This window comes from Hyperoodon ampullatus (genome assembly GCF_949752795.1).
Source record: "Hyperoodon ampullatus genome assembly, contig: SUPER_X_unloc_1, whole genome shotgun sequence".
NCBI classification, from domain to species: Eukaryota; Metazoa; Chordata; class Mammalia; order Artiodactyla; family Ziphiidae; genus Hyperoodon; species Hyperoodon ampullatus.
Genome location: NW_027641097.1, coordinates 17,789,536 through 17,803,478, shown reverse-complemented (window position 1 = coordinate 17,803,478; position 13,943 = coordinate 17,789,536).

Below are 13,943 nucleotides of genomic sequence, written 5' to 3'. Positions count from 1 at the left end.
TTGTGGAACAATGTGATCACAAAGTTTTGGAGCATTGTGGTGACAGAGGTCATGGATCATTTTGATTTCAAGGAGACAGGAGCATTGTGATGACAGGGGTCATGGAGAATTGTGATGAGAAGATCATGGAGCATTGGGCTGTAAATATTCATGGAGTATTGTGATGACAGGGGTCTGGGAGCACTGTGATAACAAGGGCATTGAGCATTGTGATGAGAAGGCCATGGAGCATTCTGATGACATGTGCCATGGATGTTTGTGATGAAAAGGGGAATGGAGCATTGTGATTACAGGGGTCTTTGAGCATTGTGATGAAAAGGGCATGGATCATTGTGATGAAAAAGGCATGGAGCCTTGTCAGGGCACGGTTCAAGGAGCATACTCTCGACAAATGTCAGGGAGCATTGTGATGACAATTGTATTGAGCGTTGTGATGACAAATTTCATGGAGCATTGTGATTAGAAGACCATGGTTAACTGTGATGAGGAGCGCCATGGGGCATTGTGATGACAAGTGTTATGGAACATTGTGATCACAAGTGTTTGGAGCATTGTGATGAGAGAAGTCATGGAGCATATTGATTTCATTGTGATGACAATAGCATGAATCATTATGATGATGGGCATGGTTCATGGGATAACAGGGTTCTTGGAGCATTGAGATTAAAAGGGGCATGGAGCATTGTGATTACATTGGTCTTGGATCATTGTGATGACAAGGGCATGGAGCATAGTGAATGAGAAGTCCACGGAGCATTCTGATGACATGCGTCTTGGAGCTTTCTGATGACAATTGCATGGAGCATTGTCATTACAGGGTCTTGGAGCATTGTGAAGAAAAGGGTCATGGAGTCTTGTGATGACAAGGCTGTGGATCCTTGTGATGGCAGGTGTCATGGAGCATTGTTATGACAGGGGGAATGGAGCATTGTGATGACAAGGGCATGGAGCTGTGGTCTGAAATGTTTCATGGATTATTGTGATGAGAGTGGGCATGGAGCATTGTGATGACAAGCGTCATGGAGCTTTGTGATGACAACGGCATGGAGCAATGTGATGAGAGGTTTCATGGAGCATTGTGATGACAATGTCATGGAGCATTCTGATGACAAGGGTGACGTGCATTGTGATGAGAAGGGCAGGGAGCATTGTGATGACAGGGTTATTGAGTAATTTGCTGAAAAGGGTCATGGAACATTTTGATTACAGTGGTTATGGAATATTGTGATTTCAGGGGTCATGGAGCTTTGTGATGAAAAGTGCCATGGAGCATTTTGATGACAGGGGTTATGGAATATTGTGATGTCAGGGGTCATCGAACATTGTGATGATAAGTGCATGTAGCATTTTAATGACAGGGGTCATGGAACATTGTGATGACAGTGGTGATGGAGTATTGGAATGAATAGTGATGGAACATTGTGATATCAGTGGTGAGAAATCATTTTGATGAGAAGTGCATGGAGCGCTGTAATGACAAGGTTTAAGCAGCATTGTGATGAAAAGGATGTGGAGCATTGTGATGACAGGCACATGGCGTGTTGTGATGACGTGGGTCATGGAGTATTGTGCTGAGAAGCGCATGGAGCATTGTGATGACAAGGGTCATGGAGCATTGTGCTGAGAAAGGCATAGAGAATTGTGATGACAAGGGTCACAGAGCATTGTGATGAAAAGTTCATGGAGCATTGTGGTGACAAAGGTCACAGAGAATTGTGATGACGAGGGCATGGACCATTTTGATGAGAAAGGTCATGAAGCATTGTGATGACTGGAGTCACAGAGCATTGTGATGACAGGGGTCATGGAGCATTGTGATGACAAGGGCATGGAGCATTGTGATGACAGGGGCATGGAACATTGGTCTTACAAGTTTCATGGATTATTGTGATGACAGTGGGAATGGCGCATTGTGATGACAATGGCACGGAGCATTCTGATGACAATGTTATGCAGTATTATGAAGACAGGTGTCAGGGAGCATTGTGAAGAACTAAGTCATGGTCAATTGTGATGACAATGGCATGGAGCATTGTGATTCCAAGTGTCATGGAGGATTGTGATGACAAAGGTAATGGAGCATTGTGATGACAAGGGCTTGGAGCATTGTGATGACAAAGGTCATGGAGCACTGTGCTGACAAGGGCATGGAGCATTGTGATGACAAATTTCATGGAGCATTGTGCTGAGAAAGGCATGGAGCATTGTGATGACAAGTGTCACAAAGCATTTTGATGAAAAGTTCATGGAGCATTGTGGTGACAAATGTCATAGAGCCTTGTGATGACGATGGCATGGACCATTGTGATGACCAAGGTCATGAAGCATTTTGATGACTGAAGTCATGGATCATTGTGATGACAATGGCATGGAGCATTGTGATGACAAGGGCATGGAGCATGGTGATGACAACGTCATGCAGAATTGTGAAGACAGGTGTCAGGGAGCATTGTGATGACCTATGTCATGGACAATTGTGATGACAATGGCATGGAGCTTTCTAATGACAAGTGTCATGGAGGATTGTGATGACAAAGGTTATGGAGCATTGTGATGACAAGGTCTTGGAGCTTTGTGATGACAAGGGCCATTGAGAATTTTGATGACAAATTCGTGAAGCATTGTGATGACAAGCGCATGAAGCTTGCTATGACAGGGGACATGGAGCATTGCAATGACAAGGGCATTTAGAATTTTGATGAAAAGAACATGTAAAATTGTGATGAGATGTGTCAAAGAGCATTGTGATGACAAGGACGTGGAGAATACTGATGACCAGGGCATGGAGCATTGTGATGGCAAGACTGGGGAGCATTGTGATGTGTAGACCATGGATAATTGTGATGACGGGCGTCATGGAGCACTGTAGTGACAAGGGGCATGGAGCATTGTGATAACTGGTGTCATGGATCATTGTGATGACAGGGATCATGGAGCATTGTGATGACAAGGTTCATGGAGCATTCGGACGACAAGCTTGTGGAGTATTATGATGACAATTGCATGGAGCATTGTGATGAAAAGGCCATTGAGCATTGTGATGACAAGGGCAAGGATCAATGTGATGAGAGTGTTCATGGAGCATTGTGCTGAGAAAGGCATGGAGCATTGTGATGAAAAGTGTCACAAAGCATTTTGATGAAAAGTTCATGGAGCATTGTGGTGACAAATGTCATAGAGCCTTGTGATGACGATGGCATGGACCATTGTGATGACCAAGGTCATGAAGCATTTTGATGACTGGAGTCATGGATCATTGTAATGACAATGGCATGGAGCATTGTGATGACAGTGGCATGGAACTTTGGTCTGAGAAGTTTCATGGATTATTGTGATGACAGTGGGAATGGCGCATTGTGATGACAATGGCACGGAGCATTCTGATGACAATGTTATGCAGTATTATGAAGACAGGTGTCAGGGAGCATTGTGAAGAACTAAGTCATGGCCAATTGTGATGGCAATGGCATGGAGCATTGTGATTCCAAGTGTCATGGAGGATTGTGATGACAAGGGAATGGAGCACTGTGATGACAAGGTCCTGGAGCATTGTGATGAGAGGACCATGGAGCCTTGTGATGACAAGTGTCATGGAGCATTCTGATGAAAAGGTGAATGGAGCACAGTGATTACAGGGGTTTTGTAGCATTGTGATGACAAGGGCATGGAGCATTGTGATGCGAAGGCCATGGAGCATTCTGATGACATGCGTCATGGAGCTCTATGATGAAAAGCACATGGAGCATTGTGATTACAGTAGTCTTGGAGCATTGTGATGAAAAGGGCATGGATCACTGTAATGAAAATTGCATGGAGCCTTGTCATGACAGGGTTCAAGGAGCATACTGATGAGAAGTGTCAGGGAGCATTGTGATGATAAGTGTATTGAGCATTGTGATGACAAAGATCAAGGAGCATTGTGATGAGAAGACCATGGATAATTGTGATGACCAGCCTCCTGGGGCATTGTGATGACAAGAGTTATGGAACATTGTGATCAGAAGGGTTTGGACCATTGTGATGACAGAGGTCATTGAGCATTTTGATTTCATTGTGATGACAATAGCATGAAATATTATGGTCATGGGCATGGTGCATAGTGATGGCAGGGTTCATGGAGCATTGAGATGAAAAGGGGCATGGAGCACTGTGATTAGCGTGGTCTTGGATCATTGTGATGACAAGGGCATGGAGCATTGTGATGAGAAGGCCATGGAGCATTCTGATGACTTGCGTCATGGAGCTTTGTGATGACAAGGGCATGGAGCATTTGATTAGAGGCGTCTTGGAGCCTTGTGATGACAAGGTTCATTGAGGCTTGTGATGACAAGGCCGTGGAACTTTGTGATGGCAGTGGTCATGGAGCATTGTTATGACAAGGGCACGGAACACAGTCATACATAGATCATGCAGCATTGTAATGACAAGGACATGTAGCATTGTGATGAGAAGGGCATCGAGCGTTGTGATGACAAGCCTCATGGAGATTTGTGATGACAAGTGCATGGTGCAATGTGATGAGAGTGTTCATGGAGCATTGTGATGACAATGGAATGGAGCATTGTGATGCCAAGTGTCATGGAACTTTGTTATGACAAAGGTCATGGAGCATTTTGATAACAAGTGCCTGGTGCATTGTGATGAGAAGTGCAGGGAGCATTGTGATGACATGGGTTATGGAGCATTGTGCTTACACGCGCATCGAGCATTGTGCTGACAACGGTCATGGAACATTGTGTTGACAATGGCATGGAACTTTGTGATGACAAGGTTCACAGAGCACTGTGATGAATAGTTCATGGAGCATTGTGGTGACAAAGGTCACAATGCCTTGTGTGACGAGGTCATGGAACATTGTGATGACAAATGTCATGAAGCACTGTGATGACTGTAGTCACGGAGCATTGTGATGACAGTGTACTTGGAGCACTGTGATGCCAAGGGCATGGAGCATTGTGATGAGAAGGCCATGGAGCATTCAGATGACATGTTTCATGGAGCTTTGTGATGACAAGGGCAGGGAGAATTGTGACTACAGGGGTCTTACAGCATTGTGATGAAAACGGAAAGGATCATTAGGATGAAAAAGGCATGGAGCCTTTTCATGACAGGGTTCATGGAGCATACTGATGACAAGTGTCAGGGAGCATTGTGGTGATAAGTGTATTCAGGATTGTGGTCACAAAGGTCATGGAGCATTGTGATGATTAAACCATTCATAATTGTGATGACGAGCGTCATGGGGCATTGTGATGACAAGTATTATGGAACATTGTGATCACAAGGGTTTTTAGCATTGTGATGACAGATGTCATGGAGCATTTTGATTTCATTGTGATGGCAATAGCATGAAACATTATGATGATGTGCATGGTGCATTGTGATGACAGGGTTCATGGAGCATTGAGATAAAAATGGGCATGGAGCACTGTGATTACAGGGGTCTTGGAGCATTGTGATGACAAGGGCATGGAGCATTGTGATGAGAAGGCCATGGAGCATTCTGATGACATGCGTCACAGATCTTTGTGATGACACGGGCATGGAGAATTGTGATTACAGGGGTCTTAGAGCATTGTTATGACAAGGGTCATGGAGCCTTGGATGACAATGCCGTGGAACATTGTGATGGCAGGGATCATGGAGAATTGTTATGACAGGGGTTATGGAGCATTGTGATGACAAAGGCATGGAGCATTGTGATGCCAAGTGTCATGGAGGATTGTGATGACAAACATAATGGAGCATTTTGATGACAAGGGTTTAGAGCATCGTGATGACAAGGGTCTTGGCGCATTGTGATGACAAGGGCATGGAGCATTGAGGTGACAAAGGTCACAGAGCCTTGTGTGACAATGGCATGGACCATTGAGATGACAAAGGTCATGAAGCATTGTGATGACTGGAGTCACGGAGCATTGTGCTGAGAGGGGTCATGGAGCTTTGTGATGACAGTTTCATGGGGCATTGTGATGAGAAAGTCATGGAGCATTGGGCTGAAAATGTTCATGGAGTATTGTGATGACAGGGGTCATGGGGTATTTTGATGACATGGGAATGGAGCATTGTGATGAAAAGGGCATGGAGCATGGTGATCAGAAGGCCATGGAGCATTCTGAAGACATGTGTCATGAAGCTTTGTGATGACAATGGCATGGAGCATTGTTATTCCAGGGGTCTTGGAGCATTGTGAGGAAAAGGGCATGGATCCTTGTTTTGAAAAATGCATGGAGCCTTGTCATGACAGTGTTCAAGGAGCATACTGATAACAAGTGTCAGGGAGCATTGTGATGACAAGTGTATTGAGCATTGTGATGACAAAGGTAATGGAGTACTGTGAATAGAAGCCCAAGGATAACTGTGATGATGAGCATCATTGGGCGTTGTGATGACAAGTGTTATGGAACATTGTGATCACAAGTGTTTGGAGCATTGTGATGACAGAGGTCATGGAGCATATTGATTTCATTTTGATGACAATAGCATGAAGCATTATGATGATGGGCATGATGCATTGTGATGACAGGGTTCATGGAGCATTGAGATGAAAAGGGGCATGGAGCATTGTGATTACAGGTGTCTTGGACCATTGTGATGACAAGGGCATGGAGCATTGTGATGACAAGGTCATGGAGTATTGTGAAGACAGGTGTCAGGGAGCACTGTGATGACATGTCATTGTCCATTGTGATGACAATGGTATGGAGCATTGTGATACCAAGTGTCATGGATGATTGTGATGACAAAGGTAATGGAGCATTTTAATGACAAGGGCTTGGGACATTGTGATGAGAAGCATCATGGAGCATTGTGATGACATGGGCTTGGAACATTGTGATGACAAGGGTCATGGAGCATTGTGATGACAAGGGCATGGAGAATTGTGATGACAAGGGCCATTGAGAATTTTGATGACAACGTCGTGAAGCATAGTGATGACAAGCGCATGGAGCTTGCTATGACAGTGGTCATAGAGCATTGCGATGACAAGTGCATGGAGAATTGTGATGACAAGATCATATAACATTGTGATGAGAAGTGTCACGAAGAATTGTGATGACAAGGACGTGGAGAATTGTAATGACTTGTGACATGGAGCACTGTGATGAACAGGGCATGGAGAATTGTGATGGCAAGACCGTGGAGCATTGTGATGAAAAGACAATGGATAATTATGATGAAGAGCGTCATGGATCACTGTAATGACAAGGGGAATGTAGCATTGTGATGACAGGTGTCACGGAGCACTGTGATGAGAAGGCCATGGGGCATTCTGATGACATGTGTCATGGATCTTTGTGATGACAGGGGCATTGAGCATTGTGATGACAGGGGCATGGAGCATTTTGATGACAGGGGCATGGAACATTGGTTTGAGAAGTTACATGGATTATTGTGATGACAGTGGGCATGGCACATTGTGATGACAAGGGCATGGAACATTGTGATGACAAGGACATGGAGTACTGTGAAGACAGGTGTCAGGGATCATTGTGATGACATATGTCATTGCTCATTGTGATGACAATGGAATGGAGAATTGTGATTCCAAGTGTCATGGAGGATTGTGATGACAAAGGTAACGGAGCATTTTGATGACAAGGTCTTGGGACATTGTGATGACAAGCGTCATGGAGCATTATGATGACAAGGGTAATGGAGCATTGTGATGAGATGGTCATGGATCATTGGCCTGAAAATGTTCATGGAATATTGTGATTACAGTGGTCAAGGAGCATTGTGATGACAAGGGAATGGAGCATTTTGATGACAAGGTCCTGGAGCAGTGTGATGAGAAGACCATGGATCCTTGTGATGACAAGTCTAATGGAGCATTCTGATGAATAGGGGCATGGAGCATTGTGATTACAGGGGTCTTGGAGCATTGTGATGACAAGGTCATGGAGCATAGTGATGAGAAGGCCATGGAGCATTCTGATGACATGTGTCATGGATCATTGTGATCACAGGGGCATGGAGCATTGTGATGACAGGGGCTTGGAGCATTTTGATGACAGGGGCATGGAACACTGGTCTGACTAGTTACATTGATTATTGTGAAGACAGTGGGCATGGCACATTTTGATGACAAGGGCATGGAACATTGTGATGACAAGGTCATGGAGTACTGTGAAGACAGGTGTCAGGGAGCATTGTGATGACATAAGTCATTGTCCATTGTGATGACAATGGCATGGAGCATTGTGATACCAAGTGTCATGGAGGATTGTGATGACAAAGGTAATGGAGCATTTTGATGACAAGGGCTTGGAACATTTTGATGACAAGGGTCATGGAGCATTGTGATGACAAGGGCCATTGAGAATTTTGATGACAACGTCGTGAAGCATTGTCATAACAAGCGCATGGAGCCTGCTATGACAGGGGTCATAGAGCATTGCGATGACAAGTGCCTGGAGAATTGTAATGAAAAGATCATGTAACATTGTGATAAGAAGTGTCAAGGAGCATTGTGATGACAAGGACGTGGAGAATTGTGATGACATGGGACATGGAGAATTGTTTTGACCATGGCATGGAGCATTGTGATGGCAAGACCGTGGAACATTGTGATGGCAGGGGTCATGGAGCATTGTCATGACAGGGGTAATGGAGCATTTTGATGACAAGGGCATGGAACATTAGTCTGAAAATTTCACGGATTATTGTGATGAGATTCGGCATGGAGCATTGTGATGACTAGGGCACGGAACACTGTGATACATGTGTCAGTGGGATTGTAATGACAAGGGCATGGAGCATTGTGATGAGAAGAGTATCGAGCATTGTGATGACAAGCGTCATGGAGCATTCTGCTGACAAGGGCATGGAGCAATGTTATGAGAGGTTTCATGTAGCTTTTTGATGAAATGGCATGGAGCATTGTGATGCCAAGGGTCAAGGAGCTTTGTGATGACAAAGGTCATGGAGCATTTTGATGACAAGGTCGTGGTGCATTGTGATGAGAAGGTCAGGGAGCATTGTGATGACAGGGTCATGGAACAAATTGATGAAAAGTGTCATGGAACATTTTGATGACAGGGGATATGGAACATTGTGATGTCATGGGAAATGGAGCATTTTGAGGAAAAAGGTCATGGAGCATTCTGATGAAAAGGTGCATGGAGCATTGTGATTAAAGTGGTTTTGAAAAATTGTGATGACAAGGGCAAGGAGCATTTTGATGAGAAGGCAAAGGAGCATTCTGATGACATGCGTCATGGAGCTTTGTGATGACAAGGACATTGAGCATTGTGGTGACAAAGGTCACAGAGCCTTGGGTGACGAGGGCATGGACCATTGTGATGACAAAGGTCATGAAGCATTGTGATGACTGGTGTCACGGAGCATTGTGATGACAGGGGACATGGAGCATTGTGATGACAAGGGCATGGAGCATTGCGATGACAGGGGCATGGAACATTGGTCTGACAAGTTTCATGGATTCTTGTGATGAAATTAGGCATGGCACATTGTGACGACAAGGGCATGGAACATTGTGATGACAAGGTCATGGAGTATTGTGAAGAGAGGTGTCAGGGATCATTGTGATGACATATGTCATTGTCCACTGTGATGAAATTGGCATGGAGCATTGTGATACCAAGTGTCATGGAGGATTGTGATGACAAAGGTAATGGAGTATTTTGATGACAAGGGCTTGGGACATTGTGATGGCAAGCGTCATGGAGCATTGTGATGACAAGGGCCTGGAGCATTGTGATGACAAGTTTTATGGAGCATAGCGATTAAAAGAATGTGGAGCATTGTGATGACAAGCGCATGGCACATTGTGATGACATAGGTCAAGGAGCATTGTGCTGACAAGTGCATGGAGCATTTTGATGACAAGTGTCATGGAGCATTGTGCTGACAAAGGCATGGAGCATTGTGATGACTAGGGACAAAGAGCACTGTGATAAAAAGTTCATGGAGCATTGTGGTGACAAAGATTACAGAGCCTTGTGTGAAGAGGGCTTGGATCATTGGTCTGACAAGTTTCATGGAATATTGTGATGACAGTGGGCATGGAGCATTGTGATGACAAGGGCATGGAGCATTGTGGTGACAAAGGTCATGAAGCATTGTGATGACTGGAGTCACGGAGCATTGTGATGACAATGGCATGGAGCATTGTGATACCAAATGTCATGGAGGATTGTGATGACAAAGGTAATGGAGCATTTTGATGACAACGTCGTGAAGCATTGTGATGACAAGCGCATGGAGCTTGCTATGACAGGGGTCATAGGACATTGCGATGACAAGTGCATGGAGAATTGTGATGAAAATATCATGTAACATTGTGATAAGAAGTGTCATGGAGCATTGTGATGACAAGGACGTGGAGAATTGTGATGACATGGGACATGGAGCATTGTGATGACCGGGTCATGGAGCATTGTAGTGGCAAGACCGTGGAGCATTGTGATGAGAAGATCACGGATAATTGTGATGACGAGCGTCATGGAGCACTGTAATGACAAGGGATATGGAGTGTTGTGACTACAGGGGTCTTGGAGCATTGTGATGACAAGGGCATGGATCATTGTGACGAGAATGCCACGGAGCATTCTGATGACATGCGTCATGAATCTTTGTGACAACAAGGGCATGGAGCATTGTGATTACATGGGTATTGGAGCACTGTGATGACAAGTGTCATGGAGCCTTGGATGACAAGGCCGTGGAACATTGTGATGGCAGGGGTCATGGAGCATTTATATGACAGGGGTAAAGGAGCATTGTGATGACAAGGGCATGGAACATTGCTCTGAAAATTTCATGGATTATTGTGATGATATTCGGCATGGAGCATTGTGATGACTAGGGCACGGAACAGTGTGATACATGTGTCATGGGGGATTGTAATGACAAGGGAAAGGAACATTGTGATGAGAAGAGTATCGAGCATTGTTATAACAAGCATCATGGAGCATTGTGCTGACAAGGGCATGGAGCAATGTGATGATAGGTTTCATGTAGCATTGTGATGAAATGGCATGGAGCCTTGTGATGCCAAGGGTCATGGAGCTTTGTGATGACAAACGTCATGGAGCATTTTGATGACAAGGTCGTGGTGCATTGTGATGAGAAGGGCAGGGAGCATTGTAATGACAGGGTCATGGAGCAAATTGATGAAAAGTGTCATGAAACATTTTGATTACAGGGGTTATAGAACATTGTGATGTCAGGGGTAATGGAGCATTTTGATGAAAAGGGTCATGGAGCATTCTGATGAAAAGGTTCATGGAGCATTGTGATTACAGGGGTTTTGAAGCATTGTGATGACAAGGGCATGGAGTATTGTGATGAGAAGGCAATGGAGCATTCTGATGACATGTGTCATGGAGCTTTGTGATGACAAGTACATGGAGCATTGTGATTGCAGGGGTCTTGGAGCATTGTGAAGAAAAGGGAATGGATCATTGTGATGAAAAATGCATGGAGCCTTGTCATGGCAGGTTTCAAGGAGCATACTGATGACAACAGTCAGGGAGCATTGTGATGATAAGTATATTGAGCATTGTGCTGACAAAGATCATGGAGCATTGTGATGAGAAATCCATGGATAATTGTGATGACCAGCGTCATGGGGCATTGTGATGACAAGTGTTATGGAACATTATGATCAGAAGGGTTCGGTGCATTGTGATGACAGAGGTCATTGAGCATTTTGATTTCATTGTGATGACAATAGCATGAAATATCATGGTGATGGGCACGGTGCATTGTGATGACAGGGTTCATGGAGCATTGAGATGAAAAGGGGCATGGAGCATTGTGATTACACTGGTGTTGGAGCATTCTGATGACAAGGGCATGGAACATTGTGATGAGAAGGCCTTGGAGCATTCAGATGACATGCGTCATGGAGCTGTGTGATGAAAAGGGCATGGAGAATTGTGATTACATGGGTATTGGAGCACTGTGATGACAAGGGTCATGGAGCCTTGGATGACAAGGCCATGGAACATTGTGATGGGAGGGGTCAGGGAGCATTTCTATGACAGGGGTAAAGGAGCATTGTGATGACAAGGGCATGGAACATTGGTCTGAAAATTTCATGGATTATTGTGATGAGATTCGGCATGGAGCATTGTGATGACTAGGGCACGGAATACTGTGATACATGTGTCATGGGTGATTGTAATGACAAGGGCATGGAACATTGTGATGAGAAGAGTATCGAGCATTGTGATGACAAGTGTCATGGAGCATTGTTGTGACAAGGGCAAGGAGCAATATGATGAGAGGTTTCATGTAGCATTGTGATGAAATGTCATGGAGCATTGTGAAGCCAAGGGTCATGGAGCTTTGTGATGACAAAGGTCATGGAGCATTTTGATGACAAGGTCGTGTTGCATTGTGATGAGAAGGGCAGGGAGCATTGTGATGACAGGGTCATGGAGCAAATTGATGAAAAGTGTCATGGAACATTTTGATGACAGGGGTTATGGAACATTGCGATGTCAGGGGTCATGGAGCATTTTGATGAAAAGTGTCATGGAGCATTCTGATGAAAAGGTTCATAGAGCATTGTGATTACAGGGGTTTTGAAGCATTGTGATGACAAGGGCATGGAGTATTGTGATGAGAAGGCAATGTAACATTGTGATGACATGTGTCATGGAGCTTTGTGATGAAAAGTACAAGGAGCATTGTGATTGCAGAAGTCTTGGAGCATTGGAATGAAAAGGGAATGGATCATTGTGATGAAAAACGCATGGAGCCTTGTCATGACAGGTTTCAAGGAGCATACTTATGACAACACTCAGGGAGCATTGTGATGATAAGTGTATTGAGCATTGTGATGACAAAGATCATGGAGCATTGTGATGAGAAATCCATGGATAATTGTGATGACCAGCCTCATTGGGCATTGTGATAACAAGTGTTATGGAACATTGTGATCAGAATGGTTTGGTGCATTGTGATGACAGAGTTCATTGAGCAGTTTGATTTAATTTTGATGACAATAGCATGAAATATTATGGTGATGGACACGGTGCATTGTGATGACTGGGTTCATAGAGCATTGAAATTAAAAGGGGCATGGAGCATTGCGATGAAAACTGCATGGAGACTTCTCATGACACTGTTCAAGGAGCATACTGATGATAAGTTTCCGGGAGCATTGTGATGATACGTATATTGAGAATTGTGATGACAAAGGTCATGGAGCATTGTGATGAGAAGACCATGGATAATTGTGAGGACCAGGCTCATGGGGCATTGTGATGACAAGTGTTATGGAACATTGTGATCAGAAGGGTTTGGTGCATTTCGATTGCAGAGGTCTTTGAGCATTTTGATTTCATTGTGATGACAATAGCATGAAATATTATGGTGATGGGCACGGTGCATTGTGATGACAGGGTTCATGGAGCATTGAGATGAAAAGGGGCATGGAGCATTGTGATTACATGGGTGTTGGGGCACTGTGACGACAAGGGCATGGAGCATTGTGATGTGAAGGCCATGGAGCATTCTGATGACATGCGTCATGGAGCTTTGTGATGACAAGTGAATGGAGCATTGTGATTACATGGGTCTTGGAGCATTGTGATGACAAGTGTCATGGAGTCTTCTGATGACAAGGCCGTTGATCCTTGTGATGGCATTGGTCATGGAGCATTGTTATGACAGGGGTTATGGAGCATTTTGATGACAAGTGCATGGAACATTGGTCTGAAAATTTTCATGGATTATTGTGATGAGAGTGGGCATGGAGCATTCTGATGACAAGGGCACAGAACACTGTGATACATAGATCATGCAGGATTGTAATGTCAATGGCATGGAGCATTGTGATGAGAAGGGCATCGAGCATTGTGATGACAAGCGTCATGGAGATTTGGGATGAAAAGTGCATGGAGCGATGTGATGAGAGGGTTCATGGAGCATTGTGATGACAATGGAATGGAGCATTGTGATGCTAT